Source organism: Kogia breviceps, chromosome 16 (assembly GCF_026419965.1).
Source record: "Kogia breviceps isolate mKogBre1 chromosome 16, mKogBre1 haplotype 1, whole genome shotgun sequence".
In the NCBI taxonomy this organism is placed as follows: domain Eukaryota; kingdom Metazoa; phylum Chordata; class Mammalia; order Artiodactyla; family Physeteridae; genus Kogia; species Kogia breviceps.
The window spans coordinates 14531300-14552805 of record NC_081325.1 but is presented as its reverse complement, the minus strand read 5'-3'; positions in this window follow the sequence as shown (position 1 = coordinate 14552805).

The window sequence follows — 21506 nt, the reverse complement described above, 5'->3', positions numbered from 1 at the left end:
TTCTCTCAAATTGCCAGTTCTTATAGCATCTTTCCCATTGAAGCTTTTCACACGCAAGGTTGAACAGGGTAATATCTGTCCCGTTATCCCATTGTCTTTATAAAATATATGCAGCCTGACACCTAGGAAACTTGGGTGTAGGAGGAGCCATTCTGAGCGATTGCACATGGCTCCAGTTGCCAAGGAAACCCGTGCCTTTCTTCCTGTAAATGTGCAGAGCAGTTTCCTTATTAGGAATTGGGTTAACACTGTTCTCAAAGGAAAAGCTGAGTGAGGAAGGCAGTAGGATTTTTTTTCATACATATAAACTGAATTGTAAACTCTGTATAAGCTGTGATGAATTGTTTTCAGCATGTAGGTTTCAGTGATAAAAGTAAAGTCTTCTGGAGTTTTTATCTGACATAATTAAAAATATTCGAAAATGCAAAATCTTGCCCTTAAACAGAGCATGGGAGCATACAGAAAAATGAATTATTTTTGACTAACAAACGGCAGATATTGACAATATACGATATTCATAGAAATCCTTGCTGTTGAATGTGCATTGTTTGAATGACCTTACAGAAAAACATTTTCCATTAAATACTTCAGTAGGTAGGTATTCTAATTAATTCTTTACGTTAGCCCTCTTTTAAAAATCACTCTATTATTGTGCTAAAAATTGCATTTATTTTATATTTTACTAAAATTCTATGTTTTAAGCTTTGGGTTAATTAAAATATTTTAAAATATAAAATACCAAGTCACATATTATAAATATTACATCAGCGTGATCTATCACAATCTGTCATTATATATTAAGCCCTTACCTATCAACTATATAAAACAACTGTAGTCACAATTTCCTAACAATATTCTTCCAAATACCATAAAAAAGCATGTACTATGGGAGAAAAATAAACCCCCAAATGTGGGAATCTCTGCATACTTAGCAAGGAGGTATTTCTTGAAAACATTAGCCTAGTTTTCTATGTTGAAGTATAATCACTGTGTCCTTAGGCATCCAACCTAAAGGCAGACAGAGTTATACACAAGTATTTTGTTGCAAAAATAAGCAGAAAAGTTTAAGTTTCTTCCTCTTGGGAAATAATTCATGAAGAAGCATAATTCTTTGAATATTCTATCGAGCATCCAAGGTGTGTGAAAGTAGGCACCCTCATATATTCCTGGTGAACTGTATATTTTAACAGCTTGTGTAGAATGCAATTTGGAAAAATGTCTTAAATGCCTTAAAATGTTATAGTTTTCACTGGACTCAGTAATATAATTTTAATGCAACTTTCTAAAATGAGAAAATACAATATTTACTCCACGATATATCTGTGGATCTCTATCTGCCAGAAGTACCTGGATAATAAAAGGCACCCAGCAAGGAAGACATAAATACTGTTTAGTATTGGAAAAAATTAGCAGTAACTCGGTGATGGGAGGAACTAAAAATCAATTGCTTAATTCACCTTGATTGACCAAGAAATCACAGTGGATCTCATAAACTGGAAGAAATATGTTTCTCCTGTAAAGTAGGAGGACCCATTTTAAAACTAATTCTCTCAGCTTGACAATAATGTTCCCAGACACTCTTGCACTGAAACCACTGGGAAAGCTTGTGTAGCCCTTCTGCAAGTCTCTAACAAAACAAGAACACGTTGGACTCCTAGGAGGATACTAAAGCTAGCAGCTCTCATTATGGAGGAGGAAGGCCTGCTCTGTAGTATTTGCCAATGTCAATGATGTGAATTCTCCCAACACAGCCAGTTATAAGCTATCAATTGGACATCACTGAATGTAAAGAGAAGAACAAATGTGTGCCATCGGCTCTTGCCAAGTGTAAGAGCCAGCGCCACCCCACTACTGAAAGCCATTTGTCCTTGAAGCTCTTAAAGAAGGCACTAGAAAAAGGCAAGAAAAAAAAAAAAAAAAGAAAGAAAAGAAACACACACACACAGAGTAAAATCAACCCAGCTGGATTGCCTCACAGTTTTATGTTAGAAATACTCCTCTTTTAAGCAATAAAAGAAGATCAAAATGAAAGTCTCTACCTAAATAACAAGTAAGGAATTTCCTAGACCTTACTGTTCTCAGATTGCCAGTAACCTGTGTGATAACACAGATGACAGCAAAAAGTAACTAATGTCTGCAAATAATTTGAGAAGTATGATAGTCTTAAAAAATATATCACTATAAATAAGACAAAAAAGTGAGATGATTAAAGCCTCCCAGGAAGAGGTTCTAATTCTTTTTCATGTATTTTCAGGAGATGGCAACTCTGAGTGACAGCAGGGCTGGCCAGGCAGCCTCATGTGCATTTCAGATTTTAATTTTCTTTAAGGTACTTGTTTGATACTGTTCAAGGTTTACATCTATTCTCCTGTAAATTCAGCTGGATAATCCAATGAGGTTTCTTATGAAGAAAAGGATCATACAAAATAAAATGAATTATATGATACATTCAGTTAAAATATTTTATGCGTTTTAAAAACAAATCCAATAACAAATTTCAAATTTTATCAGAAAGATTGGGATGTACTTATATGTCATGAAAAAGGCTGCAAGTAGCTATAATTCAAGCTCCAAGAGCTTTCTCTAACTATGGTGCCAGATTTAAGTATCAAAAACAGGAAATCTTTGTGATCTTAAAAACTATAGTGATTTAGTGATAAACTTTGCAGAGGTGAAAAGAATTAAAGAAGAAAGGAAAGGAAGAGAGAGATGTATTTGTGACTGTCACATTGAGAAAAGTAGAAAACAGTATGAAAACTTTCCAGCTGAAGTCCTTTTAAGCACATATAAAAGTTTCAATACTAGTGCTAATCTGTTTCTAGAATTTACACCAGGTTTACTCAACTATGGCACTATTGATATTTTAGACTAGATAATTCTTTGTTGTGGAGGACTGTCCTGTGCATTTTAGGATGTTTAGTTTACTAGCATTCCAACACTTCATCCACTCTGTATCAGTAGCTCCTCTCCCACATCACTATAAATGACAACAAAAATGTCTCCAGATATTGGTAAATGTCTCTTGATGGGAAAAATTGCCCCTAATTGAGAACCATTGACTTGTATCTAATTGGAAGGATTTTTGTTCATTTGTGTTTGTCTGAAAATATTATTTATATGGGAATGTAACAGATTAATAGCCATTCGACTTGGCCATAAAGATTTCTCTAGAAATTTTGTTGTGAGTTTTGCCTGAAATAAGCACAATAACAAAAGCTAACATTTACATAGCACTTTCTGTGTGTCAGGCACTACTGTAAGCACTTTATATAAATAAATTTTTGATTCTTCACAATAACCCCATTTGTACATGAAGAAACGAAAGCAAAGAAGTAAATTAAGTCGCTCATGATCACACAGTGAGGTTCTAGAGTTCTCAAATTCACAGTATGCAATAGAAAATTACCATCCATGAAATCAACCGATCTCTGAAATCCATGCTTTCTTATTTTAAACTATTAGAATTCTTCAGTTACTCTGAGCCCTGGGTATCTTTTGCCTGGATTGTTTTCATAGTCTCCTAAACGCCTTCCTCCTTCTTTCCCTCTTCTTCCACCAGACTCTCTTCACAAAAACAGCGAAGCAGTCTTTTTAAAACATAAGTTAAATTATGTCACTTTGTTTCTCAGAATCTTGCTGTGCTGCCCACATCACTCGGAGTACGAGCCCAAATCCTTACTATGACTCTAGAGCACCACGTGTCTATGTTCTAGAACCCCCTCTCTTGATTTGTTGTGCCGCCTCCCAACCACCACGTTGATCCATGACCTTACTTTCATGCCTTGGCACGTTCCACCCTTACTCCTGCAAACACCTTTCCCTGAAGACTCACTCCTCACTGCTTTCAGGGCTCTGTTCAAAACTCACCTTCTCAGTGACCCTTCCTGGCCCCTCTATGTGCAGCAGTACACACATCTCTTCAGCTCTCTCTCTGCTTTATCATTTTTCATAGCACTTACACCTGTCAGAACTATTGTATATTTCTTCATTTTGATGTTTTTTGCCAGACTTATCCTATAGAATGTAAGTCCCATAAAATAGACCACCTGCTTTGTTCACTGCTATATGTCTAGCACTTAGCATTCCTCTACTGCCCAGAAGAAAGCAGTTGTTCCACAAATACTGTTGAATGAATATAGAATATAAAACTAGGATAATGGCACAAAGTTTATAACACTTAAGTGAGATAATAAATATAAATATGGCTAATAAAAGGGTTTCACTTCCTTCAGTGATAGAGGTTCTAATCAACCTAATGGTACAGCAGTGCTGTATTCTTAACTTAGCAAGAAGATATTCAATAATGTTTCATGACACTCAACTGGACAATTTAGAAATGTTAGTCCGAGTGGTGGATTTATTGTTGGTCTAATTCTCTATGCATATTAATCCCCTGACCTTTCTGAACTGTCAGAAATTTCTTGCTCCTACACTATATCATGTAAACACATTTTTCAAAAAAATACAATGCACACTCTCAAGTCTTAAGATCACACAAAACTAAAGATGGGTAGAAAATATAACAGATGAGATGAGCAAGAATCAAATAGATTTTTAAAAATTTCACACCATTAAATTAAATAAGAAATTAACATCCTCAGAATAAAACTAACCCCTAAGAAAAAGAAAACAAACAAATAAATATAGAAATACATTAAATTTATTATTAGGAAACTCAATATTTTAAAATAAATGTAAACATGATAATCTTCATAAGTCATCAGGGAAATCCAAATTAGAACATGCAATGATAATTTTTATATTTGTTACATAGGCAAAAATTGATTACAAAAATTGTTAATTTTCAGTGCTTACTGGGAAAAGTATACTTCATCTACTGTCTATGGGAATAAAAATTTGTACAATTTATTTGGAATAAAATTTGATAGCATTTATTTGAAAATGTGTGTATACTTTAAGCAATTTGTGTAGGGTTCCCCAATATCTGTATGGGCTTTATAATTCAAACATATATAATTCCAGTTAAGATTAGTCTTTAAAATGTAGCCCTTTTTAAAAAATTAATCTAAATAAATTTATGGTGCAAAGAAGCGTTAAAATAGCTTCTTGAAATGAAGGAATTCATGCATCAAACAAAATGATGATAAAGTGCTCAAATACAAAGAAAAAGTATTGATTCGGGGTAGTAACTTCTGTGTAAGAAGGAAAGAAAAAACACGCTACTCTTCCAGTTTCTATTTTATAAGAAAATTAAGTGTTTCCTAATCAAAGTGTACTGATTAATAAATATTTAACAATTTAGGTAACAATTAGAAAATGATTAAGTATAGGTTGCAGTTTATCATTGACAATTACAAGCATTAAAAATAGGAGGACAGAATAATTTGCCAAGAGGTATATCTGAATATCTAGATGTTTTATGTCTTAGTCATATTTCTAATCTCTTAGGAAGAAGCCAGTTAGATGATGAACTTAAACAGATGGAAATGACTGATTTTCTCAGATTTTGGCAGAAAACCTTTCATTTACTTAGAATCTAAACAAGTAGGAGGTAAAAATAATTAGAATATTTTGCTGCACATTCTTTTATGTGAAAAAAAACAAAAATTAAGCTCTCAGTTATCAAGATTTTCATTTTTAAGTGCCTACTGTAGGCAAACCATTGGCAAAATAAAGTCAGTATATGAAAGGCTATCTCCCAAATGTATTTAATGGTACAAGACTATCAGAATGACTCTGATACACTTTTCCAAAGCAGGACAATGTTATGGTTGAATTTTAGCCCCTAAATAAAACTTGTGTTAGAGTTGCATATGCAGCTCTTTTTGAGATGCTAGCTTTACCTTCTGTACCTAGCCCTTCAGAACTATGCCTAGACTATTTGCTTTTCAGTCAGGAAAGAGGCTTAACTGGATCAACAAACATTCACTGCAGTATGTGACTGACTTGAGTCACCTGCTCTTTCAGATAGTGAAATGAAATCTGTCAATTCCAATGCCACATTCTGCCCATGGCATCAACATAAGTTAATCATTATTCATATACATTTACTGTTAGGTGTATCTCATTGTGTTGTTCTTGGAAAATTCACAGTTTCATATACTTGAACTTCCAGTCTAGCAAGATAGCCAATGTAAACCATTTCTTGAAACACTCAGGTGAAATCGAAACTAGTTTGTAACAATTATGTATCTTGAAACGAAAGTCTCCTGGATTTCTTTCAGTCTCTATTTTCTTTGCTCCTTTGCCAGCTCACTGTCCTCTGCCCAGGAGCTAAATGAAGAACATTCTCAGCTTCAGGTCCTAGGCACTTTTATTTTTTAACTCTACATTCCCAACTTAGGAAATCTCATCAATAACCCTAGTTTCAATTACTGTGTATATGCTAACAAATCCCAAGTTCATATATCCACCCAAAAATTCCACTCTGAGCTTAAGACTCTAATATAGAAGTGTCCATTAAACATTTTACTTAGATGTCTCAAAAATATCCACTCTCAGCCTGTCTGGATAAAGTGTGAAAAAATTAATGTAAGCGTATTCTGTTCATTCCTCTTTTTCCCTTTTGTAGTTCCTAAAAAAGAATCCGAATCAGCCTGCTTTTATCTTAGGTCTTCTTTTAGTCTAATTTAAATGAGAGAAAGAGAACAATAACCAGAAAGAACCAAATCTGGGTTAAGATTATTTTATATTGGGTAACAGAGAATCTAACCAGAGAACATGAACTGATATAGAATTTGGGGTGGTGGAGACATGAGACAAAAGTCAACATACCCATTTTGGGAGAAAATTTTGTTCAGATATCAACAGTGAGTTTGAGAGAGATTTGGGGGTAGTAGCAACTAGTTTGGTCAAGGATACTGTGAGTGGCAGAAATCTGGGTGTAAGAGGCATTTACATGTTTTCCTGGACATTACGCTTCTCCCTAAATTAAAGATTGAATTTTCTTTACATTGTAGTGTTTTTGGAAACAATGTTTTCTCTCCAAATCCAGAGCTAAGGTCATTATATTTGAATCATGTGCTTTATTAGGATCCATTTTAAATTCATATAAAAGAAAACTCAAAGTAGCAATATCTAAAACAGATGAACATTTAATTCTCTGTTATGAAAAACAAATCTAAAGGTACAGAGTCCAAAACTGGCGTGGAAACTCTAGACATACCAGGGATCCAAGCTTCTTCTCCCTTGTCTACCTCACTAGCCCTGGCTGGAACTGTATTCACAATGGCCTCATTTAAGACAGTGGGACAGGATAAAGCTGGCTACTTTCAAGTACGTAGCCCTACTAGAAGTCCAACACTTATAATCTCATCCATCTCATTGGCCAAAATATAGTCACATGACACCTCTGCCCCAGGTGAAATGAAAGTGTCTAGTCTTTCTTCCAAGAGACAAGATTCTCAGCTAAGAACTGGGGTTCAGCTACCAAGGAAAGAAAGAAGAGATCTTTAGTAGATAACCACTTGCTTCTACAAACCAGAATCCATTACCTCTCCTACCCTCAAACCAGCTTTTCTGTCAAGGTTCCCCATCTCATGAGAACTATTCAGAGGCTCAAGATGGAATTCAAGACTTATCACTGGCTAAATTTTTTATTACCCATCTCCCTCACCCCTAAACCCAATTAAACTCCATTCCTTACTCAATATCTCTTTCATTTTCTGTCTTCACTACAACCATCCTAGTCTAGGCCACAATTCCTTCCCCTCTCATCAGGATTTTGAATGCAGCCTTATAAATGAACCTGTGTTTTGTGGTTTTGCTTTCCTCCCTTCGTCACCTAATTTCTTTCTACAGAGTGCAGACAGCATACCTTTGTCTAAAATTAAGTCTGATCATTTTACTTCCCAAATAAAATCACTCAAGGACATCCCATTGTTTTAGGATAGTGTTCCATGTCTACAAAATGTACTATATAGCCATGCATATTATGAAACCCACTCTACTATTGTGCAGTGTAAAAATTATCTTTTAGGTTTTTGAAAACTAAGTTTTACAAGAAAATAAATTGACAAAGCATCTTATTGCTTTTATATTTGGGGGAGCTAAGAGGAAAAGAGGGCTCATGTTTATAAGTCCACATTTTTAAGCAATTAGGGGGAGAATCTGAGGCCTATAAATATTTCAGAGTTCTCTCAGCAAAAGCTAAACAATATTTTCACAATTTCTCCATTCAAGTATTCAACAGAATGCTGCACAATCACTGCCTCACATCTTAAAGATCGTAGACCATGAGGGTAATTATCAATAGACAATTAGCCTTAAGTGAACATCTCGAAGTGTATAATTAGTTGAGAGGGCAATTTCCATTCCATTTGGGTGAATTTTGATAGCTGAATCTTGCTGGAATCAAAAGATTTATTTTTCTAAAAACAACGACTTAACAGCAGGCTTGCCAGTCCCTTTTATATGTGCAGATTACAATCCTTAATGCAAGCTCTGAAAGGAAGCATTCTTACACGGACAGCAAGTTCACAGCAAGAAAATTCCCATGAAAGGCAAGTGAACATTGTGACGTGCATTTAGGCACGTATTGGAGGCACATTCTGGAATTCTGAAAGAAGATTCTGAACTAGTCTTTCATAAAGGAACACACTTGTTTAATGTAAGAAGCCAGATCAAAATGCGTATGCCCAACCATAAGATGATACATCCATCCCCATAAGCATTATGATAAAACAAGACAGAATTAAAATATATGCCCTCTTCCCATGCAAAGTACATACAAAAGAAGAGAGAGATAAAGAAAACAGGTTTTTCTAACACAGTGTGTTATAGTGACTATTATAGTACTTAAGAATTGCATCAAGCTGCTGGTAACAAAGATCAGAAACAAGACTGGGTTTTGTTTTTCTCTCAATTAAATATAAAAGTACAAAGGTGCACAGTCAAGGGCTGATATGACAGCGTAAGATTTTTATGTTTTTTTGCTTTTTATCTCGAGGAATGACTTTCATTCTAAAGTCATCTTGTTGTCCAAGAGAGCATCTGGAGCCCCAGCCATATGTATTAGGGAACAAGAAAATAAGGAGAGGCGAGATAGAAAGAGATCTATGTCATTTTTCTTCTGCTTTGTAATGAGCTTCTCCAGAAACCCCATTCTAAAGGTTGGGAAGTTTAGTCTTTGGGCTGGAGCATTCCTTCCTTGATAAAAATCTGAATTTTTTGCTTGAAAATAAAAAAGAGACTAGATATTGAATTGGCAAACTTCTAATGATAATAACAAAGTGCAACCATCAGTCTCTGTCACAATAGGAACTAGGCAAGTGCAAAATGCTATGTTCCTTCAGTTATTCATTCATTCATTATCACATCCTTTCCAAAAAACATACTAATTCACAAATATATATCAAGTACTACACTAGAATATACAGAGACAAATTCCTGCAAAGAATGGATAATATGGAGATCAATAAACAGAACACTACAATAAAATGTAGGACCATGTATGTGAAATAGTTAAGAACAAGTAGCTGAATTCATTCATTTATTCATTTCATCATCAAAATATCCAGTAATTGCCAAAAAGACGTGTCAGATTTTATTATATTCTAGTAATATTCCATAAATAAGTTAGAGTCCTTGCTTTTGTGACTTAAACAAGCTAAGTGTCAAGGTTTTTCTTTTTCTTTTTTTTTTCCTTTTTTTCTTGTTCTTTATTCTGAATCCTGGTTTGGTTTCATCTCAAACCAAGCCAATTCGAATCTCTTGAGTGAGATCCATATATAGATTTTATTTAATTACCCAGGAAATTCTAATTAGCAACCAAGATTGAGATCCACTTGTCCAGAGCCATGATTCCCAATCAGGGGCAGTTTCTCTCCCCAAGGACATTTGGTCATGTCTGGAGACATATCTGGATGTCAGAACTGGGGATGAAGGTAAGTGCTGCCAGTATCTAGTAGTTAGAGGCTGCTGAATGTCCTCCAATGCACAGGTGAGTTCCCTCCCTAACCCCACCCCCCCAAGTAAGAATCATCCAGCCCAAAGTGTCAATAGTGCTAGAATTGAAAAATCACTCGTTTAGAGGGTCCTACTGGCAAGTGAACTGGCGATTATAAAACAGGTCATCTACGGAAGTGCTAAAGGCTGCTGAGCACTCAGGAGGTACATCCTCTCAGCAGGTTCTTTGGAGGGAGTAAGATCTAGTTGATAGGCTTCAGTCATGCTAAGGTGGGAAGAGGAGCACAAAGGGAGAGAAATAAGTGTTACAGGCCAGAGACCAGGATATCTGTAGAGCTAAAGGTGGAAGAAAGCAGCAAAGTGCAGTGCCATAGACAAAGAGGCTACTGAATTGGACAGAGGAGGGGTTAACTCATGGGATGGTGGCTTTGGAGGGCAATTAACACCTAGAATTGACAATGTTGCCATACTTTTCTTTAACTTAAAATCCATAAGTGTCTTTGATTTTGTTAATTACTGAGTAAAAAAAGATCATCAGGATGAAGAAAACATGAATACTTTAGCTTCAATAGAATTTTCACTGGAGTAAAGGTCAACTGGTGTTTCCTTTAAAAAACTCCTCTGGCCATGTATTTCTTCTTAAAAATCACATTTTACACCCGCTGGTATTCCTTTATTTCAAATACCCTTCTCGAGAATTTTCTGCTACTTTACACATAACTCTAGTAATAATGTCATTAATAATAATAGCTAACATCTTTTGAGTACTTATAATGTACTAAACACTCTACTTGTATAACGTTATTTAACCTTCACTCCGCTCCCCAAAAATAAACCAAAAAAAAGCCAACAACAACAACATGATGACTGTTAGGAAGGTTAAATAATTTTGTAAAGTTCCTATAGCTGATAGGTGATAAAGTCTAAATATAAGCCCTACCTCCAAAGTGTAAACGTTTAGGGATTGTGTTGTATTGCCTCCTACTCCATAAAAGCATAAAAGCTTAGGATCGTGTTACTATAAAACAATCAAAAATTCGTGGTGCTGAGAAATCTAAGTAGATCCTATTGCCTTTAGAGAAAACTCAAGAAATTCATAGTTAGTTATAAAGCAGAGAAATTGCTGCTCTCCTGGTGCTGTTTTTCATAATTAAACTCATGTGACTCTAATAGCTTTCAGGATTTATGTTCCAAACAATTGTGTTCAGGACTTCCCTGGTGGCACAGAAGTTAAGAATCCGCCTGCCAATGCAGGGGACATGGGTTCGAGCCCTGATACGGTTAGATCCCACATGCAGTGGAGCAACTAAGCCCGCAAACCACAACTACTGAGCCTGTGTGCCACAACTACTGAAGCCCGCGCGCCTAGAGCTCATGCTCCGCAACAAGAGAAGCCACCGCAATGAGAGGCCAACGCAACGCAATGAAGAGTAGCACCCCCCCCCCCCCACTCCGCCAGGGCTTCCCTGGTGGCGCAGTGGTTGAGAATCCGCCTGCTGATGCAGGGAACACGGGTTCATGCCCCGGTCCGGGAAGATCCCACATGCCGCGGAGCGGCTGGGCCCATGAGCCATGGCTGCTGAGCCTGCGCGTCCGGAGCCTGTGCTCCGCAATGGGAGAGGCCACAACAGTGAGAGGCCCGCGTACCACCTAAATAAATAAATAAATAAAAAGAGTAGCCCCCACTCGCTGCAACTAGAGAAAGCCCGCACACAGCAACAAAGACCCAATGCAGCCAAAAATAAATAAATAACTTTATATTAAAAAAAAAAAGAATTGCATCCAGATAATCTTATTTTCATTAGAGATATATGAATTGTTGTCTTTTCCTCCTGCAAAACTCTTCTATATTCTTATTTTCAATCCTAAACCTTGTTTAATTGATTTATCCACATATAATAGTTTGGATATGATATATCAGACTTAACTTTATGCAACTCATTTTCATTAAACCTTTAAAAATTTTTTTCACCTTTATTGAGGTTTAATTGACAAACAAAATCATAAGATAGTTAAAATGTATATTGTGGTCATTTTTTAATTCAATTTTTAAAGGTTACTTCTCATTTACAGTTATTACAAAATATTGGCTCTGTTTCCCATGTTGTACAATACATCCTTGAGCCTATTGTACACCCAACAGTTTGTAAGATATTAAATCTGTTTTCATAGATATGTCCATTTCCTTAAATAACTAAAGCAACACTATTATTTAGCCATCTTATTGAAACTATTTTAACAAAAAGCTTATTTTGTCAACATCATAATAAATTAGTTTATTTGAAACAAATTTTGACAACAATTCTAATGCTTTCTATTTTCACTTAAAATAGTTTATTATGGGAGACTATTCTCAATTATCTGGGTGGGCCCAATGTAATCACAAGGGTCCTTATCAGTGAACAGAGAATCAGTGTCCAAACGCTGTTCTATGAGCAAGACTGAACAGCTATTGCTGGCTTTGATGCTGTAAGGAGATCATGAGACAAGAAATGAGGCCAGCTTCTCGAATCTGGAGAACGCAAGAAAATGAATTATATTTTATCACCTCTGGAAAGGAAAATAATCCTGCCAGTACCTTGATTTTAGCCCATTCAGACTCATTTTGGAAGCTTGATCTCTAGAACAATATGAAAGTAAATGTATGTTGTTTTAAGCTGCTATGTTTATGGTAATTTGTTACAACAGCTACAGGAAATTAATACAGTATACATGTATATTTCCTTGCTTTGACAGCTGAGATGACCTGGGAGCAACCATACTCCACTAGCAATAAGCATACCTAGTCCAGAGATCTTGGTTCGAGAAAAACACTATAAAAAGCTTTACTGAAGGACATGGTACAAATTATCTGACCAGTACACTTCAAAGCTGCAAGCTCATAAGAAACAAGATACCACTGAAGAGCCCTAAGAAGACATGATAACTAGCAGAAGACATGGTATAATGGATGGGATTCTGGAACAAAAAGAGATGTTTGATAAAAATTAAGAAAATATGCATAAAGTTCAGACTTTAGTTAATAATAATGTATTAATGGTGGTTTACTGATTGTGACAAATCTGCTATACTAATGTAAGATTTTAACAATAGGAGAAACTGAGTGTAAGGTATATAGGAATTCTCTGTACTATCTTAGCAATTTTGTGTAAACCTAAAACCTTTCTAGAACAATCAGAAGTGTAATTAGTAAGTTAGGAAGTGAAGGAGAAAATGGACATTCAAGGCAAAGGTAACAATAATCATTAGTGACACTGATCATAAAGTGGCCAGAACACACGGTTTTTAGATAACACTGAAAATTTTGACATGTACACACTGCTATATTTAAAATAGATAACCAACAAGGACCTCCTGTATAGCACATGGAACTCTGCTCAGTACTCTGTAATAACCTCAATGGGAAAAGAATTTGAAAAAGAATAGATACATGTATATGTATAACTGAATCACTTTACTGGGCACCTGAAACTAACACAATATTGTTAATCAACTCTTCTCCAGTGTAAAATAAAAATTAAAAAATAAAAACAAACCGAAAAAAAACACTGAGAATTTTTGTATGAATAGAATAGAGACTGTTTAAAGATTAGTGTTGAAACATAAGGCTAGGGAGGTAGATTTGTGGCTTGATTTTGAAAAGTATCACATGATGAGACATATTTGAGAAAAAAATGTACATTGGTGGTAATAAAGGATCAAACGAAAAGGAGCAGTTGGAGAGGAGAGAAAGGGAACAGGATAACTAATTGGGAATATTTCCATTACAGCCTAGGAAAGAGCTGATGAGAGCCCAAGCACATCAAATATATAAGGTGAGAGACTGTTAGAGATACAGGGCCTGGAAATTCACAAGTCATATATTTCAAAGTACCTTTTATCATTATTCATCAAATACAGCTGTGTTTGAAAGCATTCGAGCAGCGGTTTCCAATTTTGTGTGTGCATCAGAATCATCTGGGGAACTTGTTCACAGTTCAGAGTCCCAGGTTCTATCTAAACAAAATACCACATGGAATGACAGAGGTAGGGCCGAGGAAAAATGAATTTTTAACATATCCTTTACACAATTTAGAATGGAAATTTGGAGAAACAAAGACACCAGGTTGGGAACCATGTCATAAAACGATGAGAAAAAAATAAGAGTATAACCTATATAAACTCTATTTAAAAAATTTTTTTATTGAAGTATAGTTGATTTACAATGTTGTTTTGGTTTCTGGTGTACAGCAAGGTGTTTCAGTTTTATATATATAATATGCATCTATTATACATATATTAAATATTCCTTGCTATTATGGTTTATTAAAGGATATTGAATATAGTTCTCTGTGCTATGCAGTAGGACCTGTTGTTTATCTATTTTATATATAGTAGTTTGTATCTGCTAATCTCAAACTCTTAATTTATCCCTCCCCTGCCCCCTTTTCCCTTTGGTAACCATGTCTATGTCTGTGAATCTGTTTCTGTTTTGTAAATAAGTTCATTTATATCATATTTTAGGTTCCACACATAAGTGATGTTATATGGTATTTGTCTTTCCCTGTCTAACTTACTTCACTTAGTATGATAATCTCTAGGTCCATCCTTGTTGCTGCAAATGGCATTATTTCATTCATTTTTTACGTCTGAGTAGTATTTCATCATTCATATATGCCACATCTTCTTTATGCATTCATGTGTTGAAGGACATTTAGGTTGCTTCCATGTCTTGGCTATTGTAAATCATGCTGCCATGAACACTAGGATGCATGTATCTTTTCAAATTAGAGTTTTCTCTGGATATATGCCCAGGAGTGGGATTGCTGGATCATATGGCAGCTCTATTTTTAGTTTTCTGAGGAGCCTCCATACTATTTTCCATAGTGGCTGCACCAACTTACCTTCCCACCAACAGTAAACTCTATTTGCAACCCTTGCTTATTTTTAAATTTTTGGTTAAAATGAGAAATATAATTCAAGAAGATCTAAGTTAATATTCTGCTATTCAATCCAGATTAATCAAATCCATCAACACATAGGTTCTTTTATTTTGGTTATGGCAAAATGCTAAAATGTATGTTAAGTGTTTTTATGTACATTACGTCATGTTTTGTAACATGAAAATGAAATGAAGAGGATATATTCATATCGATTCATACTATAAGCCACAAATCAGACACAATTTCTTGTTTGAAATAATGAATGTATTTGGATTTTGGATATAAATGCATCCAAAGTGGTTTTTAAAAGCTAATGACATGAAAGAGTTCATTTGTACTTTGTTAATGTGCAACATTAATGATGTCTGCAATTTTAAATGCATTAAACTGTAGTTGACTATTTCCCTGTGTACACATTCCAGCTCTGAAATTTAATTGAAGCTCAATAATGTACTATATTTCTGTCTTTTTTTTTTCAGTTATTCTATTATGCAGATCTAATGTGAATGCAGATTAAAGTTGCATTTGAACATGATTTCTGGCTTTTAAAAGTAGAATTATATTGGGTTTATAATGGGAGAGCTTTTCTAAATGGAATAACATTTAGAAAAAACTGTAGGTTTCTATTACTAAGAATTAAGGTCTGAGAAAATCTCACAGAAAAGAAGAAAACACTTCACATGTACTATTAGAAGCAAAGCACAAGATGGGTCTTAGAAATCATCCATTCCAAATTGTTCATTTTTCAAATAAGGTTATTACCTTGCAGATAAACTAAGGGTCTTTCTAAGATACTGATCCTATTAGTGATTACATGACAACTGTAATTCATGTCTTCTAAAATCTTGTAAAATAGGCTTATAAAACTTCTAGTTAAGAAGGAGGCAGTTAGGGCTTCCCTGGTGGCGCAGTGGTTGGGAGTCTGCCTGCCGGTGCAGGGGATGCGGGTTCGTGCCCCGGTCCGGGAGGATCCCACATGCCGCGGAGCGGCTGGGCCCGTGAGCCATGGCCGCTGGGCCTGCGCGTCCGGAGCCTGTGCTTCGCAACGGGAGAGGCCACAACAGTGAGAGGCCCGCATACCACCAAAAAAAAAAAAAAAAAAAAAAAAAAAAAAGAAGGAGGCAGTTAAAGTGAAGAGAATAAAAAAGTTCAAATATCTACATTTTTATTTAAAAAATTCTCCTATGCATGTTCACATCTATGGGGGTTTGGACTCTGTCAGATCGGTTAGTCTGGGGCTTTATTTACTGGAATATGCTTCCCTGTAAGGTTCTGGATTGGTGTAGACCATAAGAGACATGGAGGAGTTTAACGGAGCAACAGTCGATATTCTCTGAATGCCGTCATGCTCAGATGCAGAGACAGACCTATGTAGAGTTTTGGTAGCTTCTGGTGTGCCTACACTCTCCTTTGTTCCACATCCAGCTGTTTTTGCGGCCGATTAGCCCTGATGACTAATTGTGACCCCACTATCTGGTGAACTGAGAAATAGAGATTGCAGAGAATTTGAGGATCAAATTTATTCTCTGGAAGCTTTTGATGGGGCCAGTGTAAGGTGGACTTATGTGTTTAGTTTTGGACTACATGTTTGTCTTCTTTTTGCACATTAATATCTACTTTAGAACAGTTTCTGAATGTTGGCTGTTCACTTGTGTCAAGTGAAGAGAGTCATCCTTCTATTGTGTTCTCAGCCAGATCTATAAGCCAAGAGACCACATTTTTTTTGGCCTTCCTACTGTAAGGATTTACCAGGGCCAAGGGTAGCTTGACTCATCTTCCTGGCCTTGGTATCCTTTCTGATTGCCTTTCTTTCATCAGGTGCTAATTAGTTCTGTCAATTTGGGAGATCCAGTTTGCAATTTTTACCCCTAAAAGTGTGGTGAACTTTATGATCAAACAAAGTGAAATATGGATGGCTCTAACCTTGGAGATGGCAGGGATTGCTACTGTCCACTAAAATCCATCCTCTATTTTTTCATAGTAATGAACTCATTCCCCAATATCTCCTGCAATTGATCATGGTCACATGACTAAACTATCTCCAGTGGAATATATGCCATTTCTGGGGCAAGGTAAGAGTATGAGTATTACTACCCTATGTACCCCTCCACTTTCTCCCCTGGATGGAATGATAGCTGCCACACCATCCTTGAAAGTCACTACTGAGGATAACAAACCCAGCATTTGCATGGGTTCCCGAATGACAATAAGATGCCCACCTTCCTCAAACACTCAACTCAGAGAACTGGCAATGAACTTCGACATTCTTTGAGCCACTGTTTTTTGAGGACACTGTTTTACAAGTTAAATATATCCTAACTAAATCAAGAGATATAACCTCCATTTTGGTAGATGGCATAAAGAAAACTGAATGCAATTATAATGACTCTGAAGGTCCCAAATGTAAATAAAGAAAGCTTAGAGTAATGAACCCTTAATTTGATGGATTATGCTTGCATAGAAACAGACAAAGGTCTTAAGAAAGAAAAATATCAGGATGCTTTAGATGAGAGGTCAACAAACTATATAACCTGTAGGTTCAGGCTCACTACTTGTTTTATAAATAAGGTTTTACTGGAATACAGCTACAGTTAGTCATTTATGTATTTTTATGACGACTTTCACACTACAGTGTCGGGCTTGAGTAATTGTAACAGAAACTGGACAGCACACAAAGTCCAAAATATTTACTATCTAGATCTTTAGAGAAAAAGTTTGCTGCCCACTGCTTTAGATGAACAAAGAATTGTGGCTTAGAAAAAGTTTTATCTCTGGAAATGAGACTAAACCATGGAAGTAACAAGGAAGTACTTGAATGTATTTTTCAAAAATATTCAAGGTTTTCAAGGGCAAGTTTAAAAGTTTATGGAAGAGAAAAAAGAGAAATATGTACCAGGAGCTCATTGATTTGAAGATGACATGAGGGGGACTGCCCTGGTGGTCCAGTGGTTGGTACTTCACCCTCCAGTGCAGGGGGTGAGGGTTTGATCCCTGGTCGGGGAGCTAAGATCCCACATGCCTCGCGGCCAAAAAAAACAAAAAATAAAACAGAATCAATATTGTAACAAAGACTTAAAAAAAAAATGGTCCACATCTAAAAAAATCTTTAAAGATGACATGAGAAAGAGATTGAGGCAGTTTAGTGGTTACCAAACTAGGGAAAGTTGTTGGAGCCCAAACCTAGGACAACATAGAAGTATTTTAAGGATAAGCACAAAATTACTTTTCTGGAAGATTTCAAAATCCAGAAAACTTTTTTTTTTTTTTTGCAGTACGCGGGCCTCTTACTGCTGTAGCCTCTCCGGTTGCGGAGCACAGGCTCCGGACGCGCAGGCTCAGCGGCCATGGCTCACGGGCCCAGCCGCTCCGCAGCATGTGGGATCTTCCCGGACCGGGGCACGAACCCGTGTCCCCTGCATCGGCAGGCGGACTCTCAACCACTGCGCCACCAGGGAAGCCCCAGATAACTTTTGAAAACCTCTCTAAAGTTGGAAAAAGACTCCACAGGTAAAATAATAATAATAATAATAATAAATGGAGGAAACATAACTGACAACTGAATAAATACATGCAAATATATGTGTGTGTGTGCACGTGCGTATATAATAGGCATATCATGCATCTATCTACCATTTGTAAATGTACTCACTGAGAGGACCTAGTAGCGCTGAGAACAACCAGCACACAAACACGTTTTATGTGTACCATTCTTCACTAAATGGGGCCATGGCTCTTTGGAGAAAATGTTGATTCCAGTTCTGGGGCTGAGGAAATAAATTTAAGATGAACTTGGAAATCTAAGTGTTCTAGAAAGTAACAGATGCTCTAAGAATAATGGGGACATGGAAAAATACAGGCAGTCAGCTCGATGGGGCACTCACTGTCCAAGCATGGGATGATTTGCATATCAAAATAATTGTAATAAGTTATAACCTGTTGTAAAGAATCCACGAGTTAAAACTCAATTAAATACATAAATCTACAATTTTGTTAATAATTAAATGCATATAGGGACTTCCCTGGTGATCCAGTGGTTGAGACTCCATGCTCCCAATGCAGGGCGCTTGGGTTTGATCCCTGGTGGGGGAACTAGATCCCACATGCATGCTGCAATAAGACCCGGTGCAGCCAAATAAATAAATAAATATTTTTTAAAAAATTAATTAAATGAATATATAAATAAATAAGAAAGAAAGAAAAGCTCTTCCTTCACTCATTTACCAGCACTTCCTACCCCAAAATTCTGAAGTTAGAAAGCAATAGTAATAATTGATTCAGCAATAATCATCAATGAATGCTAAATCTAGTTGGTGAAAATATGATGAAAACCAAGATACTTCCTTAGGCTCAAATGATATCTTCACAAGCTATTTATTATTTAAAAAGAGAAAATGGTAACTTTACTCTAGAGAAACTTGTCAGACACCACCTTATCAATGGCTCAAGTTAACATTACAAGTAGTAGAAATCATTATCAAATGCATCCTAAAATGACTCAGTGAGAAGAACATGACCTTGGTAGTGTAGGATCCCTGATAAAAATTCACAACTTGAATCTAACCATGTGGACACATCATACACACCCAAAGCAAAGGACATTATTCAAAATAACTGTCTGGATTCATCAAAAAATTAAGATCATAAAAGACAAAGGAAGGCAAGAATCTATTCCACATTAAAGGAGATTGAAAATAAGACACAACAGCAAACTTCAACTTGCAGTATACATAAAGTAACAGGGCCTAGATTTACTCTCCCTTCCAACAGCTGAAGAGGCAGATAAAGTAAAAGAAATAATAGCACTCAAGGTGTTGAACATTAGGCAAAGAAAGGCACTGACCCATGAGACAAGAGACACAGATGAGGAGAGGCCTACGACTGACAGCTTACTGCCTGGAGAAAATTTCCAAGTTTCAGCACAGAGAGCAAGCAGCCTGGAATAGTTCAGAAATCTTCCTGAAAGTATGAAATGGGACCCTGGGGCAGATAAGGTCGTGTGAGGCTTTTCATTTTTTGTTTTTTTGGGTTCTTTGGCCACACTGCACAACATGTGGGATCTTAGTTCCTTGACCAGGGATCAAACCCTCACCTCCTGCACTGGAAGCGCAGAGTCTTAACCACTGAGTTTGTAAGACAGATAACCAGAAAAGAGAGAGCTGACCCTAAAGAGAATTCCAGAGATCTTCAGAGTCCCCCTCGAGTATTCAGATGAGTATTGATCAGCTCATGCTTATGAGGAAAGCACCCAATGATGGAGAGGAACCACCTCTGAAAGGATTAGTGACCAAGGCCCACACAGGATTGGGAAGAGTATCTGTTCAGTCCTTGCCTTTCACATTCAGTTCAGCAGCTCTGATCCTCGGGCTGGATTGTTTGCAGAATGATTCTCAATGATGGCTTAGTATTTGCAACTTTCTCCTGCCAGCCATTCCCATCACCAACATTTCTCCTTAGATGACATGATTTCCTTCCTGGGAAAGTACTCTACCCAGGGCAGAAGTGGGGAGTCTTTTCTAGACCATAATCAGATTAGATTTACACACTTCAATTGTAATGCCTCCATGTGAAATTGAGGAGGCAACCTATAGATCTTGAATGTCCATTCCATTGTATAACTTGTATTTTATAAATACCTCGTATTTTATGACATGATATAGGAATATGAAAACTGATTTTTACTCTTCCTATTAATTAAAAAAATTCTTAATTACAACTAGGACCTCTTCTAAATACCATTTAAAGTCTTAAAATTAAAAAAAATAATTATACTTCTCAGAAATCTTTTAAATTCACATTGCTATGAATATGACTTTTATTCTGAGAGTCTTTGGAAAACTCCAGATAAGGACTTAGAGATAAAGTTAAGGGTTAAATATTCTTTTTCAGAATATTTAAGGGGCACTGGAGGGGCAAGGAGAAGGAAAAACAACAAATAACACACAAGGGAATCCCCATAAGGTTAAGCTTTTATCTTTTAAGCCTAGTGCACTTTGAATGCCTTAGTGTAGATTGTAAGGATTCTGAAAGACTCAGAAAAAATACATTGAATTATATAATTCCTAGTTATTTTTAAGCTTCAGGTGATAACAACTAAACTTTATGAGGCCAAAGATATGCATGACTTGTTCACTGGAATAGCTTTTGCCTAGAACAGTATCTAACACAGAGAAAGACCTTCATCACATGTCTGGTGTGAGAATGTAAATGAACGAATTCTGCAAGTATGGCTTAAAACATGGTTAATCTGATTTATTTTGTTATATTCATAGCCTCCAATATCAAGCCAATCTCAATAAATCAGTACAATTAATCCTATATATATCAGTATTCTTTCATCTTTACAGTTCCCAAGACCTGAAGTGAAGTATCTATTTTACTGTTGATGCCTAAGATACTTGGACCAAGGCAACTCGGATACATTAGTTCTTCTGTGTTACAGGAATCCAGGGATATCCAGGGGTTCTCAGAACAGATACTTGCTCCCTTGATTCTACTTTTCTTTCTCCCTATTTCTCTCCCTAGGGAAAAATTATACCTAGACTGTCACACATACTATGTACTCCATATATATTTGATTGTTTGACTGATAGGATAGTTCCCCCATCCACAAATTTCTTCCCACTAGTCAACTGGTCAATAACAAAAGGAATGAACGAATGTTGCACCTGTCATCTAACCAAAAGGTCCTTTTAGATTAGATTGTTAGATAGAATCTGA